Raw genomic sequence first — 15,891 nt, 5'->3', positions numbered from 1 at the left:
GGTGACTGGCTCATTCTGAAGTTTCTCCCCATCACTTACGCATCCTGAATAATGCATAAAAGCCAAATCATCCAACTACAAGATGGACAAAGTGCTTGAATATGTCAAGATACTAAAAGATATCCAGTATCACTAAATATAAGAGAAATAAAAAACAATAAAATATCACCTTATATTTGTCAAAATTGCTATCATGAAAATATTTTTAGAAAGATATATGATAGAAAAAAAGATATATGCTAGAAGGATTTGCAGACAAGGGAAATTCAGCAACTATGTAATGAATATCAGCACATTGCTTATGGAAAACAGTATAAAAGATTTACAAAATGTGAAAACTAGATATTTTTTATAATCCAGAAATTCTATTTCTTTGTATACCTCCAAAATAAATGGTGTTTCTATGAGTGGCGAGGTGGGGAGGGAAATGGGAACCATGACATGAGAAAGGGTATCAATGTATGTAAAGTAATGTACCTTCTAACTGGTGAATATAATGTAACCCTTCTATTACTTACAATAAAAATATACGATTACAAACAAACAAAAAGAAATGGTGTTGCTATCTCAAAGACACCTTACCATTTCCATATTCACTGTAGAATTCAAAACAGTCTAACCATGGAACAAACTATGACTGAGTGAGTACAGAGACTATACTATGTATATGTACATATACAATGCAGTATAATTTGGCCATAACAATAGAATGAATTTTGTGATTTTAGATAACATGCAGAAACCTGAATAAGATTACACAATAAAATACAACATACAACCAAAATAATATTGCATGGTCTCAAATATGGAATCTGAAAAGGCAGAACTCATAAGAATATTGAGTATAATAAATTCACCAAATATATTTAGCCAATTTTCACATTTTGCAACTTGCCTATATAGGTTGATATCAATTACTCTTCAGGAAAAAAAGACTTCAAATAAACAAGATTAGAGATCCTATAGGAACAATCATGACCAACAGTCAAGAAATTCAGTCCATTATGAATAATTACTTCCATGGCATATATTCAAATAAACAGGAAAATTTAGTAGAAATGGAGATTTTTTAAATAAAAATAGGCTATCCACAATGAACCAAGAAGAGATAAGTCAACTGAATAAACCAATTTCGTACAATGAAATAGCAGAAGCAACCAGAGGCATGCCAACCAAAACGAGCCCAATGGGGCCAGAAGTTTAGCCTAGTGGTAGAGTACTTGCCTATTATGCACAAGGACCTGGGTTCAATTCCTCCGTACCATATACATACAAAAAGATGGAAGTGGTGCTGTTGCTCAAGTGGCACTAAACCTTGATAAAGCCTGGGTTCAAGCCCCAGGACTGGCAAAAAAAAAGAGAGAGAGAGCCCAGGCCCAGATAGTTCCACTACAGAATCCTTCTATAAGACTTTTTTTCGTATTTTTTATTGTAATTAATAGAAGGGTTCCATGATATTTGCCAGATAGAAGGTGCATTAATTCACATACATTGATACCCTTTCACATGTCTTGGTCCCCATTTCCCTCCCCCCCAACCCCACCCCTCATCTTGTTTTCCCCCCTTCCCTATCCAATTTCAAATAACCCAATACAAATATATCCAATATATCAGATAACAAAGTGAGATACTGTAACAATATGAGATAACCAAGGGACAGCAAAAGAGATGAGAGATAACATAGTACATTAAGGACAACAATCATTCATTATATGGCTTTTGTTTCTATATCCTAGAGTCCTTTCATTTAGTGTCATAATATATGGCCTTATGTATCAAGGTTTTGCTCTATTGCAAATCTCTGCTAGGAGAGCCCAAGGTTTCTAATTAATATCTATACTCTTGAAACTGTTCCAAGAAATAGAAGCAGAAGGAGCCTTACCAAACTCATTTTGTGAAGCTAATATCACACTGATAACCAAACCAGGGAAAGACACAACAAAAAAAAGAGAACTACAGACCAATTTCTCTAATGAACACAAACACATAGCTCCTCAGTAAAATACTAGCCAACAGAATCCAGAAACAAATTTTAAAAATTATATACTATGATCAAGTAGGCTTCATCCCACAGATACAAGGCTCTTTTAACATTTGAAAATCAATTAATGTAATCCATCAAATCAGTAAAGCTAAGGATAAGAATCATATGAAAATTTCTCTGGACATGGAGAAGGCATTTGACAAAATACAACATCCATTCATGTTGAAAGCACTAGAAAAAATGGGAATAGGATATAAAATCAACACTGAAAAGTACATCAACAATTCACAAATAGGAGAAATCAATTAAATGATGCCATTTGCAGTAGCCCCCAAAAGAATAAATATTTAGGAATTAACCAAAGATATAAGGGAATTATTTAATGAAAACTATAAAAGCCCAATGAAATAAAGAGGATACCAGGGAAAGGAAAGACATCCCATGCTCATGGATAGGGAGAACTAACATAGTAAAAATGGTCATATGTAATCAAAAGGTTCATAAACAAGAGAAGACCTCAAATAACCAAAGCAATTTTAGGCAAAAAGAGCAATGCAGCTGTTATTACAATACCAGACTTCAAACTCTACTTTAGAGCCATAACAAAAACAATACGAAATTGGCATAAAAATAGACCAGAATATAAGTGGAACAGAATAGATGATATAGAAATAAAACCACATACCTATAGTCAACTTATATTCAACAAAGGAGCCACAGTATATAGAATGGAATGAACACAGCCTCTTCAATTATTGGTGCTGGAAAAACTGGGCAGCCACCTGCAGAAAACAAAAGTTGACCTAGCTTTTTGCTATGCACAAGCATTAATTCTAACCAAAGAACTCATTAGTTCTAACCAAAGAACTCAATATCAGACTGAAACTCTGAAATGGCTACAGGATAGAGTAGGAGAGATACTGGGTGCCATAGGCACAGGCAAAAACTTCCTGAACAGAATCCCAGGGTCATAAAAGATTGGAGAGAAACTCGACAAATGGGACTACCTAAAAATAAAAAGTTTCTGCACAAAGGCATAGCAACTAAAGTAGAAAGAAAGCCAACCAACTGGGAAATATATTTACCAATAATAGATCAGAAAAATCTTTACTATCTAATATCTACAGGGAACTCAAAAGTTAACCCCACCAAAATTAAAAAAACAAAAACAAAAACAACCACTAACTGGGCAAGGAAACTCCAGAGAAACTTATCAAAGAAGTGGTTAAAATGACAAAAAATATGAGAAAATGCTCATTGTCCATGGTCATAAAGGAAATGCCAATAAAAGCAAACCTAAGATACCACTTTACCCTAATTAGAATGGCCAATATTCTGAACTCAACGACAAATGCTGGCTGAGTTGTGGAGACAGAGGAACCCTAGTGCATTGCTGGTGGGAATGTAAACTAGTACAGCCTCTCTGGAAGGTAGTTTGGAGGTTTCTTAAATAACTTAAAATAGACCTTCCCTACGAACCTGCCATACCATTCCTGGGTATCTACCCTGAGCATCATAACCCAGGATATGATAAGGACATCTGCTCAGCCATGTTAATCATTGCACTATTCACAATAGCCAAGTGATGGAAACAAACCAGATGCCCTACTACAGATGAATGGATAAAAAAAGTATATATATATATATATATATATATATATATATATGCACAATGGAATTCTACATAGCCACCAGACAAGGTAAAATAATGCCATTTGATGGAAAATGGAAGAAGCTAGAGCAAGTCATGTTAAGTAAGATAAGTCAAGACCAAAGGAACAAAAGGTACATGGTCTCCTTGATATGTGGATATTAGATGCAAACAATACAAGAGCGATGACTCAGTATTTTGGTACCCAAGATAATGGACACGGTCTTGGAGATATAAACATAATTACATAGACATAAAGATTTATTATGGGGGGGCTGGGAGTTTGGCCTAGTGGTTAAAGTGCTTGCCTAGCATGCATGAAGACCCGAGTTCAATTCCTCAGTACCACATACATAGAAAAAAAGCCAGAAGTGGGGCTGAGGCTCAAGTGGTAGAGCTCTAGCCTTGAGAAAGTCCAAGGTCAATGCTCAGGCCCTGAGCTCAAGCCCAGGACTGGCAAAAAAATTATTATGGGCTATATACTCTATAGACATAATGTTATATAGATTGATATGCATCTATGACATACAAACCCTCAGCTTAATTTTAATTATATTCTAAAGTGTATGTACCAGTGATTATATATAAAGATTCACTTTTTGAATATCTGTTTGTTAAACATGACATTTGAAATATGATGTAAAAAGTCAACGTTAATATCTTTTAAAAAAGGGGGACGTGTTAAAAAATGTGAGAATATAGGCTCTATTGTTTTGCTTTTCAAGATTGGAGTGCAAACTTGTTCAACCACTACAGAAAGCAGTATGGTGATTCCTCATAACACTAAACATAGAACACAGCTATGATCCAGCAATTCCACTACTTGGCATTTACCCATTGGTACAGAAATAAGGACATACTAAATCCACTAGCACAACGATGTTCATTGCAGCTCTATTTACCATAGCAAAGATATGGAACCAACCCAGATCCCCCTCCATTGATGATTGGATGAACATGATGTGGTGCTTAAGCACAATGGAATTTTATGTGCCATCAGAAAGAATGGCATCGCTCTATTTTTAAGGAAATGGAAAGACTTGGAAAACATCATATATATGCATATAAAAATATAGCCTATGCTAACAAGCTTTCATCAAATTTACTTTCTGGTCCTCTTTCTTATTACCTCATCCCTATTTTAAAGCAATTTTAACAACTTTCATTATTTTATTTTCACTCATAAAATACTTCCATAATATTTATTCCTTCGAAACCTCTTCTTTCACATTTTCCCTCCAATTGGTCCTCATCCATAAACTGTGCCTGTTTTACATTCCTATCTCATATATATTTCTAAGTGAGGTGTAACTATTTTTCCAGCAAAGAGTAAGTCATGTGAAAGAGATGTACCTTCCACAGATATCCAGTAGGTATGAAATTTGAAGAGAAAACCATGAGCAGTATTCCATGTTTCCATTTTGGAAATTAACCGGGAAGTTATTGCAATTTCATACTGACACAATTCCATACTGGCTGTATATGTAAAGTCAGAAAGAATATTTGAGCTATACCAAATAGGAGGAATTTCAGTTTCACCCAGACTTCATGAAAGCATGCAATTTGATGTCTTGTTTCAAGGATGGGAGGATGCTGCTGTTAATTTGAATTAGTTCCTGCCCCAGTTGGAGGAAAGGGATGCAATATTAGGAAGAAGCAATTTTATACATGATTACTCACATTGGCAAACTCAAAGGTAATTTTCTATTTCATTATCCTTGTCTAGATTGTAAAAACATACTAAATCACAGGATTATTTAGCAATAGAAATGAGGAAATGCAAGAAATGTGATGCCAAACCCCAAGAAAGTTTTTAACAAGATCATTTCCTCACATAATGTGATACCAAGAGCCCTTCTCAGACAGGCAGTGTAGTGTAGAGTAGAGGGCAAGACTTTATTAGAGGTCAGATTCTCCAGGTATGGAACCAGACAGTCTGGGATACAACTTAGAAGTATTATAATTTACTGTGACTCAGTTTACTCTTATGGATAAGAGGAACAAAATCATTATTCCTATTTCCTCAGAGCAAATATGGAAAATAAATCACATCTAAAGCCCTTGGCTTAGTGCCCAGCCTGTGCAGAAACTGTTCACTATGAACCAATGCGATTGTTAACATTATAGTTATCATCACCTAAGTTCAGAATTAGATGTGTAGGCCACAGTAGTCCCAAATTTCAAATTTACCACCTCATCATATCACCAACCATATGGAGACAGAATCATAAGCATATTACAAATAAATTCCAAGTAAAACACCAAATAACTATAGAGACAAAGATCTGAAGTAGAAAAGTACATCACATCAATTTCAAGGGCAAAATAGAATCTTCAATTTTTACTGACATTTCAGACACACCTACAGCAACTACACCAAGAGATTTTTAATCCAGATACTAAAATTAGTCTGATACTTACTCTTGGGGCCTAGATTTCAGTTATAATGTAAAAAGGTTGCATGTATATATTATATTAATTATGAAATTTCCCATGACGGGGGTGATGAGTTCTAATTCAGAAGTTAGTATTTGTGTGGTTCTAGGGTTTGCACTCACAATCTCAAACTTCCTAGAGCTTGTTTTTTTCTGTCCTTTTCTAAACATTCCACATTTCTCTGTTTACCCTGTATGCTGCTTCTATGGGTTCCACACTTTTATGGATTCTATTCGAGTAGAAGCCAGAGCACACAGAATCGGCATTTTTATGTCTGAATTATTTTGTTAGCACAGCATCCTCCAGCTTCATCCATGTGACAATTAATAATGTTCTCCTACTCCCTTTTAAGGCTGAATTGTAGTTCTATACATACATAACGTATTTTGGAGTGAAGAATACCGCAATTACCTGCAAGGCTCTGAGCTATTGATTTCAATTCCTGGGGTTTTATACCTAGAAATAGAATTGTTGGTCATGTGATCAGCTCCCTCCCAATTGCAAAGGCTGTATTTATTAATATGGTCACAAATAGTGGTTCAAAGATTTCCTTTGCTACATACTACTGACGACACCTATCTTTCATTTTTAAGTATGGTTAAATAATGAACCAAATGGGCTTCAGCTCAACTTGTCAATTTATAAGTACAAAGTTTCATGAACAAGTGAACTCTTCCAACATTCTCCTTACCCCTAATGATACCAGTTATTTAACAAATGTAAGGTAATAACCATTGTGGTTTTATTTTTAAATCATGGTAATTAGTGGCCAGATGTTTTTCATACATATGTAGTCATTTGTATATTTTTAGAAGATTATCTGTTTGGTTAGGCTTTTGCCTATTTTTCTTTGGGTTATCTTCACACTGTCGATTCAAGTTCCTTACATTTTTTTTTGAATTAGCCCTGAATCAGACTTATATTTTACAAATATTTATTCCAAATCCAGGTTGTTTCTTTAAATCTCAATTATATTAATTCAAATGAAATTGAGTTTGTACATTATCCACCTGCAAAATTACACTGTTATTATTTTATCTCTTTATTTATTTTTATTTCATTGATGTTCCTCATTTCTCCGATGAATGCTTGTAATCTTTGCATTTAATTTAGGAGCGAAAAGGGAAACATTACTAAATGATCATTAAGCAAAATAAAGAACAATTTGAAGACTCCCAGTTGCAGGACAGACGAAAGTTTCAGCTGACAAAATCCCCAGAAAAAAATTTATTTAATTAAATTAATTGTTACTCCCTTCACAGTTATCCCAACTAAAATTTTTTATATTATTTGAAATATATTTTCTGAGAATCTATTGGGAGAGGTAGAGTTCAGTTGTGTGGCCCAAAACCTAGAAAAATATTTGAAAAATGATATTTTGTATAGTTTATATTTTATTAACTTTTGAATAATTACTAATATTATAATATATAACAATATATTATGCATTGTGCATAAAAGTCTTAAAGAAATTAAAGCATATTACAGTGTTTTTTCCCCTAAAATCAATACCCATCTTTTTGCAAATGCAGATATCTATTTTATTTCTGAACAACACCCCCAGAGCTGTTCATTAATCTCACAGAAATTCTCAGTAAATGAAAGAAAGAAAGCACTTTCTTCTGGATGATTACTGAACTCACTAGCACAACGATGTTCATTGCAGCAAAGACATGGAATTAACCCAGATGTCCCTCAGTTGATGAGTGGATCAACAAGATGTGGTATTTATACACAATGGAATTCCATGCTGCTGTCAGAAAGAATGACATCGCCCCATTTGTAAGGAAATGGAAAGACTTGGAGAAAGCCATATTAAGTGAAGTAAGCCAGACTCAAAGGAACATAGGCTCAATAGTTTCCCTCATTTCTCATAATCAGTAGAAACCTTGGGCTCTCCTAGCAGAGATTTACAATAGAACAAAACCTGGATACATGAAAGGACCTCCAGGATATAGAAACAAAAGCCATATAAAGAGTGATTGTGGTCCTTAATGTACTATGTTATCTCTCATCTCTTTTGCTGTCCCATTGTTATCTCATATTGTTACAGTATTTCACCTTGTTATCTGGTATATTGTATATATGTGTATTTGGTTATTAGAAGTAGGATAGGGAAGGGAGGAAAACAAGATGGGGTTTGGGGGTGGGGGGAGGGAATGGGGACTAAGACATGAGAAAGGATATAATGTATGTGAAGTAATGCATCTTCAATCTGGTGAATATAATGTAACCCTTCTATTAATTACAGTAAAAATATATGAAAAAAGCACTTTCTCGAGAATACTCTTACCTTACACATAAAATAATATTTGCAATATTTGCAATAATATTTGTAAATAATATTCCCTGAAAATTTTAATTTTGTAAATGACTACACTTCTCTAAGACACATGCATACACAGTGAAAAAAGGAAGATCTGCAGAGCACAAGATAAATGATATTAAAGCATATCTGAGAGAGTCAAACAAGATTTATTGCTTTTTCTTCATTAGATTTACCATTCTGTGTATAGAACCTTTCTTCTCACAGCATATGATTCACTTCCCTAAAGGTATACATGATTAAATTGTTTCAGTGAGACTCAGAGATTCCATTAGCAAGGGTTATTGGAATTAACAGAATTGTTAATTCATTTAGCAAGTGTTCATTATATACTGTCATATGGTCTGCACTATGTAGACCTAATGCAGTTCCTCAATATGTACACTGCCATAAAATAGCACTTAGATCATAAGGTCTTTCAAACATACAATTATAGCTCAAAGGCGTAAAGGCCACAGAAGTGAAAAAAAAATATCTGTTCTAATAAAACATAGGCTCTACAAAAAACATTTAACTAATTAAATTTAAACTGTACTATTTCAGAACTTAAATTGTGCCAACCAACATGCTGTGAGCTTGCCAATGGGGATGACAATGTTTCAAGTGACAGAAGGAACCCCTGATGGATATTCTGCAGAGGCCCTCACTACAGAGGCTGTGAGGACCGGAGGCCTGCCAACAATCTATTGTGAGTTCTCAAGAATGGTACTCAGTTGTGTCTTGAGATCACATTTGTTGTCAGATTTTCAATTGCAGCACTCTGGGAAATGGTGAAGTTGAAATGCAAAATGCAGCTATTCACTTCTCAGATTCCTAACTCAAGTCTATGGTCTGATAAAAAAAAAATCAGTGTGACTTGCTAAAATTTATTACACAACAAAAGAATACCAATGTGCTTAACATAAAATAGCTGAAAAGGGCCAAAGTAAATATCTGTTCTCAAATAATCCCTTATAAAAGTGTTTCTAGCACATACACACACAAACATACACACACACAATGGACCTAGGATATTAGTTTAAATCTTAGCCCTGCCACTTATACATGGCTTTGTAAAAATATTTCAATCTCTCCTATGTTTATTCCTATACAAAATAGAATATAAAATTCGACTACATTTTGTCTAGTGTGTAGTTTGTACATAACCTTATACACTGTAATTACAATAGAAATAAAGGCCATTCCCATTATTTTGGCAACTAGTGTGGTATCTGACACTTGATTAATTTTCTTTCTCTCTTAAGTTATCTTTAGTTAATTGTGAAAAGCAATTTATCTCAATGTGTCAGTCTATAGAATAATGTATCTTGATTAGAGTTACCCCATTCTTAATCCTCCCCCATATCTCTCAGCCCCACCTCATTTTCTATTTTCTTAGTCCCCTTTTCACATATATATGTTGAATCTACTAACCACATTCTCTCACCTTTCTTTCCTCATTCTTCTATTTCCTTCACTTGACCTTACCAGCTCTATGCACCTCAAGTTACATCGGCTTGCTATTCATTTTGTTTCACTATAGATTAGTGGTTCACGGAAATGGTACCACTGGATTCTACCCTGCGTATATCCTACTTTTATTGAAAAAAACTAAGTAAAACTCTAATTCAAATATATATTATTGCAAATTTAATTCACATCCATGAAAAGGTTAATTCCACCTAGCCAATGTAAACTCTAAATCTCTTCTGAAGCATTTACTAACAGAGAGAGGTCTGAAAGGCCTTCTTCATCATCTATGAAAAGAAAATAAAGGATAGTGAAGGTGATGCATTAGCAAAATATAAAAAGCAATGATTCAGAATCTACATGCACTGATCCTCTTCTTCTGCATTTACCCCAAAAGTTTATATGAAATCTAGGAAATGAAAAAGGATGAGAGTAGAATTGGGTGGTATTCTGCCTATTCCACAATAATTATGATAATTAGCATTCTCATATTGTAACAAATATCTGATATAACTGACCAAAGAATAGAAGAGTTTTATCTGACTCATAGATTTGATGTTTTCAGTTTTTTTCATGGCCTGTATGTTTTTGGTGTGTCATCCTGAGGTAGAGCATGGCTCATGGTCTAGGAACAAGAGAGCAAAAAATAGATCAGTCAGGATCCCACATTCTACTTGAGGGCATACCTCCAATGATCCTCCAGTGATTTCAGTTAGGCTCTCACCTCTTAAATTCCCCAACATCTCTCAGAAGTGCCAAGAACTGTACCCCAATCTAATTGACATATGGGTATTTATGGGGAACATCAGATCCAACCTGTAGCGCTGACATTTTTACCTCAGCTGTTTTCAAAAATACAGAAAGCAGAGTGTACATTCCATCAACAATCTCACACCTTATTATTTCCCTTCATAATTAGTAAACTTAAGCTTCTACGCATTGAGATCAATTATGATGGAGGCTGAAGAGGACACATGTTAGAATTGGGAGAAACTTCAGCAAGGACCAGACTGTTAGTCAATTCTTTTCTAAACCCCATGGGAGAAGGAAGGTGTTAATGGAAAGCCTCAAACCTTTTGAGAAAGATAGACCTACATCACTGGAAAATAAATACCCCCAGGAAATGTTTCTCAGGAATTCTATGCCAAAATATTATGGTCTAAACTCCTACAGAGATCCTTTCTGCAATGAATTCTAATTGACTTCAAAACATAGAACTCATCATTCCATGGAGCAAACTCCATACCACTCGATGACATTGAAGGAAAAAAATCAGAATGATATTCAAGGATCAATAATAGCCAAGCTAAAAATATATTTAGGCATTTGATCCTTTTTGAATAAATAGCTTTGGAGTAGAGTTTCTGGTTTGTTTCTTTATGTGTTTTGGTTTTTATAATTTCCTTTTTTTCATATATTTTTATTGTAATTAATAGAAGGGTTACATTGTATTCACCAGATAGAAGGTGCATTGCTTAACATACATTGATACCCTTTCTCATGTCTTGGTCCCCATTTCTTTCCCTCTCCCCCTGCTCCTCATCTTGTTTTCCCTCCTTCCCTATCCTATTCAAATAACCAAATAAGAGGATCGGCAGAAGATGGCAGTGGTTCAGTGTGAGTAGTTCTGAGCTCCTGCCAAGATACCAGTTCTGGCAGTGTAGGGGATAGTTTGCAACCAAAAATTGATCCTAAGTAAGCTTTAGCACCACAGAGATCTTAGTCAGAGAGGAAAAAGGCAGAAAACCCACTCCAGAAGACAGAGTGGAGCGGCACACCAGCCATGGATCAGCTGTGGAGACAAAGCTTCTCTTCTGAATCTGAGCAGAGACAGTGCTTCTTGGTGGCACAGAACTGCCTGCAGACAGAGCCACACAGAGCCTGCGCGAGCCCAGAGCCGACACCGGCTGTGCACGGACCTGCCAGCTTCAGGGAACTGGAGAATCCAGCAACTGGTGAGTAACTCCGAGGAGAAGTTTCCACTTCTGCTCGTTGAACGGCATTGGGAAGGTACCCCTCCCCAACAAGCTGAGAGCGGCGCCATCTTGACTGCTGGCAAAGACCCGGCCAAAGCAATTGGAACCTGAGAATTCGTGCTGGCAGCGCCATCATTCTAAAGGGCAAAGGATTTCCCAGAGATCCCTTAGCTGGAAATCCAGCCCCACTGCTGCTGAAGTCTGTTACCTGTGCCAGCCACAGACCTGGTAAACAAAGCCGCCGGCGGATCTTTTAGCTTCATTTTCCCAATCAAGCAATCGGATCTGAAAAACGGCAAAGCCAAATCACAATAGAAAAAGACTTCTGAAGTGTTTGGAATCCGAATTTAGTGGAGACAAAAGTTTCCTATCCTGATACCCCCCCCCAAAAAAACCCTGAAAAATGCCCTTTTCTATTTTATTTCTTTTTTTGTTCTTCTTTGTATTTTTTTCTACTCCTTTTCATTTGCATTTTTAGGTGTTCTCATTTATTCTTCGCAATTTTACCTACACCTTTTTTTTTTAATGTTATGATTCTTTCCCCCTTTTCCCCCTCTTTCTTTTCCTGTATTCCTTCTGTCACTGTGGTTGTTCGTAGAAACACAGTGACAGCTCTGGGTACAGTCTGAATAAAAATGATTTCTATATTGATACAGTCATCTGCTTTTAATCTCCTTATTCTCAACCCTAGTATTTCTTGGGTAAGAGCACACAATAATGAGGAATCTCCTGCCACCTTTTTTTGTTGTTGTTGTTCTTGGTTTTGTTTGTTTGTTTTTGTTTTGTTTTTTAGTTTGTTTTTCTTTTGTCTTGTTCCTTTTTTCTTTTTAAAATTTTTATCATTGAAATCTCCTATATCTACCTCCCTCTTTTCTCTATATATTCTTATTACTCTTCTTATTTTCATAAGTTTTATCTAAGTTCTTCAAAACTGTACTCAAATATTCTACCTGTCTATAACCTTAAGTCAGTTATCCTTATTCATTACTATGATAATCTTACTCTCCTACATTACTCCCTTCCTACCTCCCCTGTTGTCTTTCATATTATTTTTTTATCTCTGGACATCTTTTCATCCTTCAACTCTTATAATGCATTGATCTATATTTGATGGTTGTTGAGCAATGCTGTATATCTAGGTGTTCAATTATACTCTAGGTCCTGAGGGACTTAAATACAATAAATTGGATTGAGGGGCTTATTGTTTTGGTCATAAATAGGTAATCTGTGGTTGTATTAGATTTGTATGTAAGTACACAAAAAGAGAGAGTGATAATACCAATCTAAAATTGTGAACATCTATTGTCAGCTAAAGGTTGGTTATATCTGAAAAATTATAATCTTGTTTAGTATTAATCTTGCTCCCATTTTTAAAATGGGCAGAACAAGAAAATCAAGAAAAAATGACAAATCAAGACATAGCATTTCACACCCAATATAAACAGGCAATGGAGCAGTCAGTGGCAAATCTAGAAGAGAGTCTTCCAAGTGCTATACAAATGCAATTGATAAACATCATTAATGAAAAGTGTGAAAACATAAAGAAAGAGATAAGGGAAGAAGCCATAGCTAAACAAGAGGAAACCATAAACAAGGTCATAGGTTTAAAAAAAAGGGAACCCATGAAGGAGGCCATAATAAAGGTTTTTCAAAGAAAAATGAAAATGGACTATTTCATAGAATCCACAAACAAAAAGGTGACCAAACTCCAACAAATGTCCAAAGAGAATAAAGCTGCTGAGCTAACTTCTCAAATGGAAATCAAGGAGTGAAAGAAATCCATACACAATCTAAAACAAGAGATGCAAGGCATCAAAAATGAGCAATTAGAAGCAAGGGAGATGAAGAATAAAGTAGAAAGCTTTCATAGCAGGTTAGACAATGCAGAAGAGAAAATTTCCAGGGTTAAAGATAATTTAGTTATTATAGAGAAAGAACAGAAAATGAGCCAACAAAATCTAGGAAATATGAGAGAATGCTTCAGGAGGTCCAAGATACAATTAGGAAGCCTAATTGAAGGCTAACTGGTATTGAGGAGGGTCTGGAGAAAAAAGTCAATGGTATTGGAAATATACTTCAGGGAATCATCTCAGAGAACTTCCCAAATATCCAGAAGGGCAGGCCCATCCAGATACAAGAAGCTATTAGAACCCCACCTACAAAGGTAAAACAATTAGAATAACTCCAGATTTCTCAGCAGAGACCATGCAAGCAAGAAGAGATTGGAAGCATCTATGTCATGCCTTTAAGTCAAACAACTACCAACCAAGAATACTGCAACAGCTAAACTCTAATTCATAACTGAGAAAACAATAAAAACATTCCATTCCAGGGAAAAGCTGCAACATTATGTAGCAACAAAACCAACACTACAGAAAATGCTCAAAGATTTTCTACACATGGAAAACCAACATAAATGCAATACAGAGAAAGAAATGGCACCTAAACATCATATCATTTAAGGACCACAAGAACTGTCAAGACACAGGCTCTAATGAAAGCTTTTAAAAATGGCAGGAACTAATAAACATTTCTCAAACCTAACTCTCAATATCAAAAGACTTAACTCTCCAATTAAATGGCATAGACTATCTAGTTGGATCAAAAAGCAAGATCCATCATTCTGCTGTCTTCAAGAGACACATCTTACCCAAAAAAACAAACATCTTTTGAAAGTTAGAGGCTGGAGTAAATGTTATCAAGCTAATGGCCCCCATAAATAGGCTGGGGTTGCCATCCTCATATCAGATAAAATAGATTTCAAGCTAAAATTAGTAAGAAAAGATAAAGAAGGTTACTACATACTACTAAAAGGATCGTTCCTCCAGGAGGACATAACCATCCTAAATATCTACACACCTAATACCAGAGCACTGAAATTCATCAAGCAAACTTTACTTTCACTGAAACCACACATAGATTGAAATACAGTGGTTGTTTGTGTCTTTAGCACACCATTCTCACCTATGGACAGATCAACCAGGCAAAAACTCAACGGAGAAACCATAGAATTGAACAACTATATAGACCAACTAGATCTAACAGACATCTGCAGATTATTCCACCCAGCATCAACACAATATACGTTTTTTTTTTCAGCAGCACATGGAACATTTTCCAAAATAGACCACATTTTAGGGCATAAAACAAACCTGGGCAGATTCAAAAACACTGAAATTATTCCCTGCACTCTCTCAGATCAACAGGGTATCAAATTGAAACTGAACACCCATCTCCACTATTGAAAACCCTGTAACTCATGGAGATTAAACAACACATTGTTGAATCACCAATGGGTCATCAAGGAGATAAGAACAGAAATCCAACAGTTCATGAAATTTAACAAAATGGAGCACACAAAATACCATGTCCTTTGGGACACGGCAAAGGCAGTACTAAGGGGAAAATTTATAGTTCTGAGTGCCAACAATAACACATTGGAAAAAAACACAAACCAACAATTTAATGTGTCACATTAAGCTCCTGGAAGAAGAGCAACAAACCAACTCTAATCCCAGTAGAAGGAAGCAAATTGTTAAAATCAAAGCAGAATAAAATGAATTGGAGTCCAAAAAAAACTACAGAAAGAATCAACAAAAGAAGGAGATGGTTTTTGAAATAATTAATAAAATTGACAGACCTTTAGCAAATCTTATTAATAAATGAAGAGAGCATACTGAAATAAACAAAATCACAGATGAGAAAGGTAATATCATGACAGAAATTACCAAGGTCCAGAGCATCATGAGGGAATACTTTTCAAACATTTATGCCAACAAGTTTGAGAATCTAAAAGAAATGGATGAATTTCTAGCTAATATTAACATATCCACACTGAACCAAGAAGAACTAACCTAACTAAACAGGCCTATTTCAAGCTCTGAAATAGAAATGCCAATAAGAGAACTTCCATCAAAGAAAAGCCCAGGGCCAGATGGATTCACAGCTGAATTCTATAAGATCTGCAAACCAGAGCTCACACCAATACTCCTTAAGCTCTTCAATGAAATTGAAGATGAAGGCTGTTTGCCAAACTCATTCTACGAAGCCAGTATTACCCTCATCCCTA

At 35.3% G+C, this 15,891-nt stretch overlaps 1 long non-coding RNA gene across 1 annotated transcript in view; it reads left to right on the top strand.

Moving 5' to 3' along the window:
- Positions 1 to 15,891, top strand: part of LOC150055452 (uncharacterized) — a 34,510-nt gene that overhangs the window by 8,234 nt on the left and 10,385 nt on the right. The window contains exon 2 of the long non-coding RNA XR_016537430.1: positions 8,941 to 9,085. This is a non-coding gene — a long non-coding RNA (uncharacterized LOC150055452). The remainder of the gene's footprint in view (positions 1 to 8,940; positions 9,086 to 15,891) is intronic.

The sequence above is a fragment of the Megascapheus bottae genome, chromosome 13 (genome assembly GCF_031878675.1).
Source record: "Megascapheus bottae isolate mThoBot1 chromosome 13, mThoBot2.hap1, whole genome shotgun sequence".
Classification (NCBI taxonomy): Eukaryota; Metazoa; Chordata; class Mammalia; order Rodentia; family Geomyidae; genus Megascapheus; species Megascapheus bottae.
The sequence above is the reverse complement of the archived record's forward strand: the minus strand, read 5'-3'. Positions and strand labels throughout refer to the sequence as shown.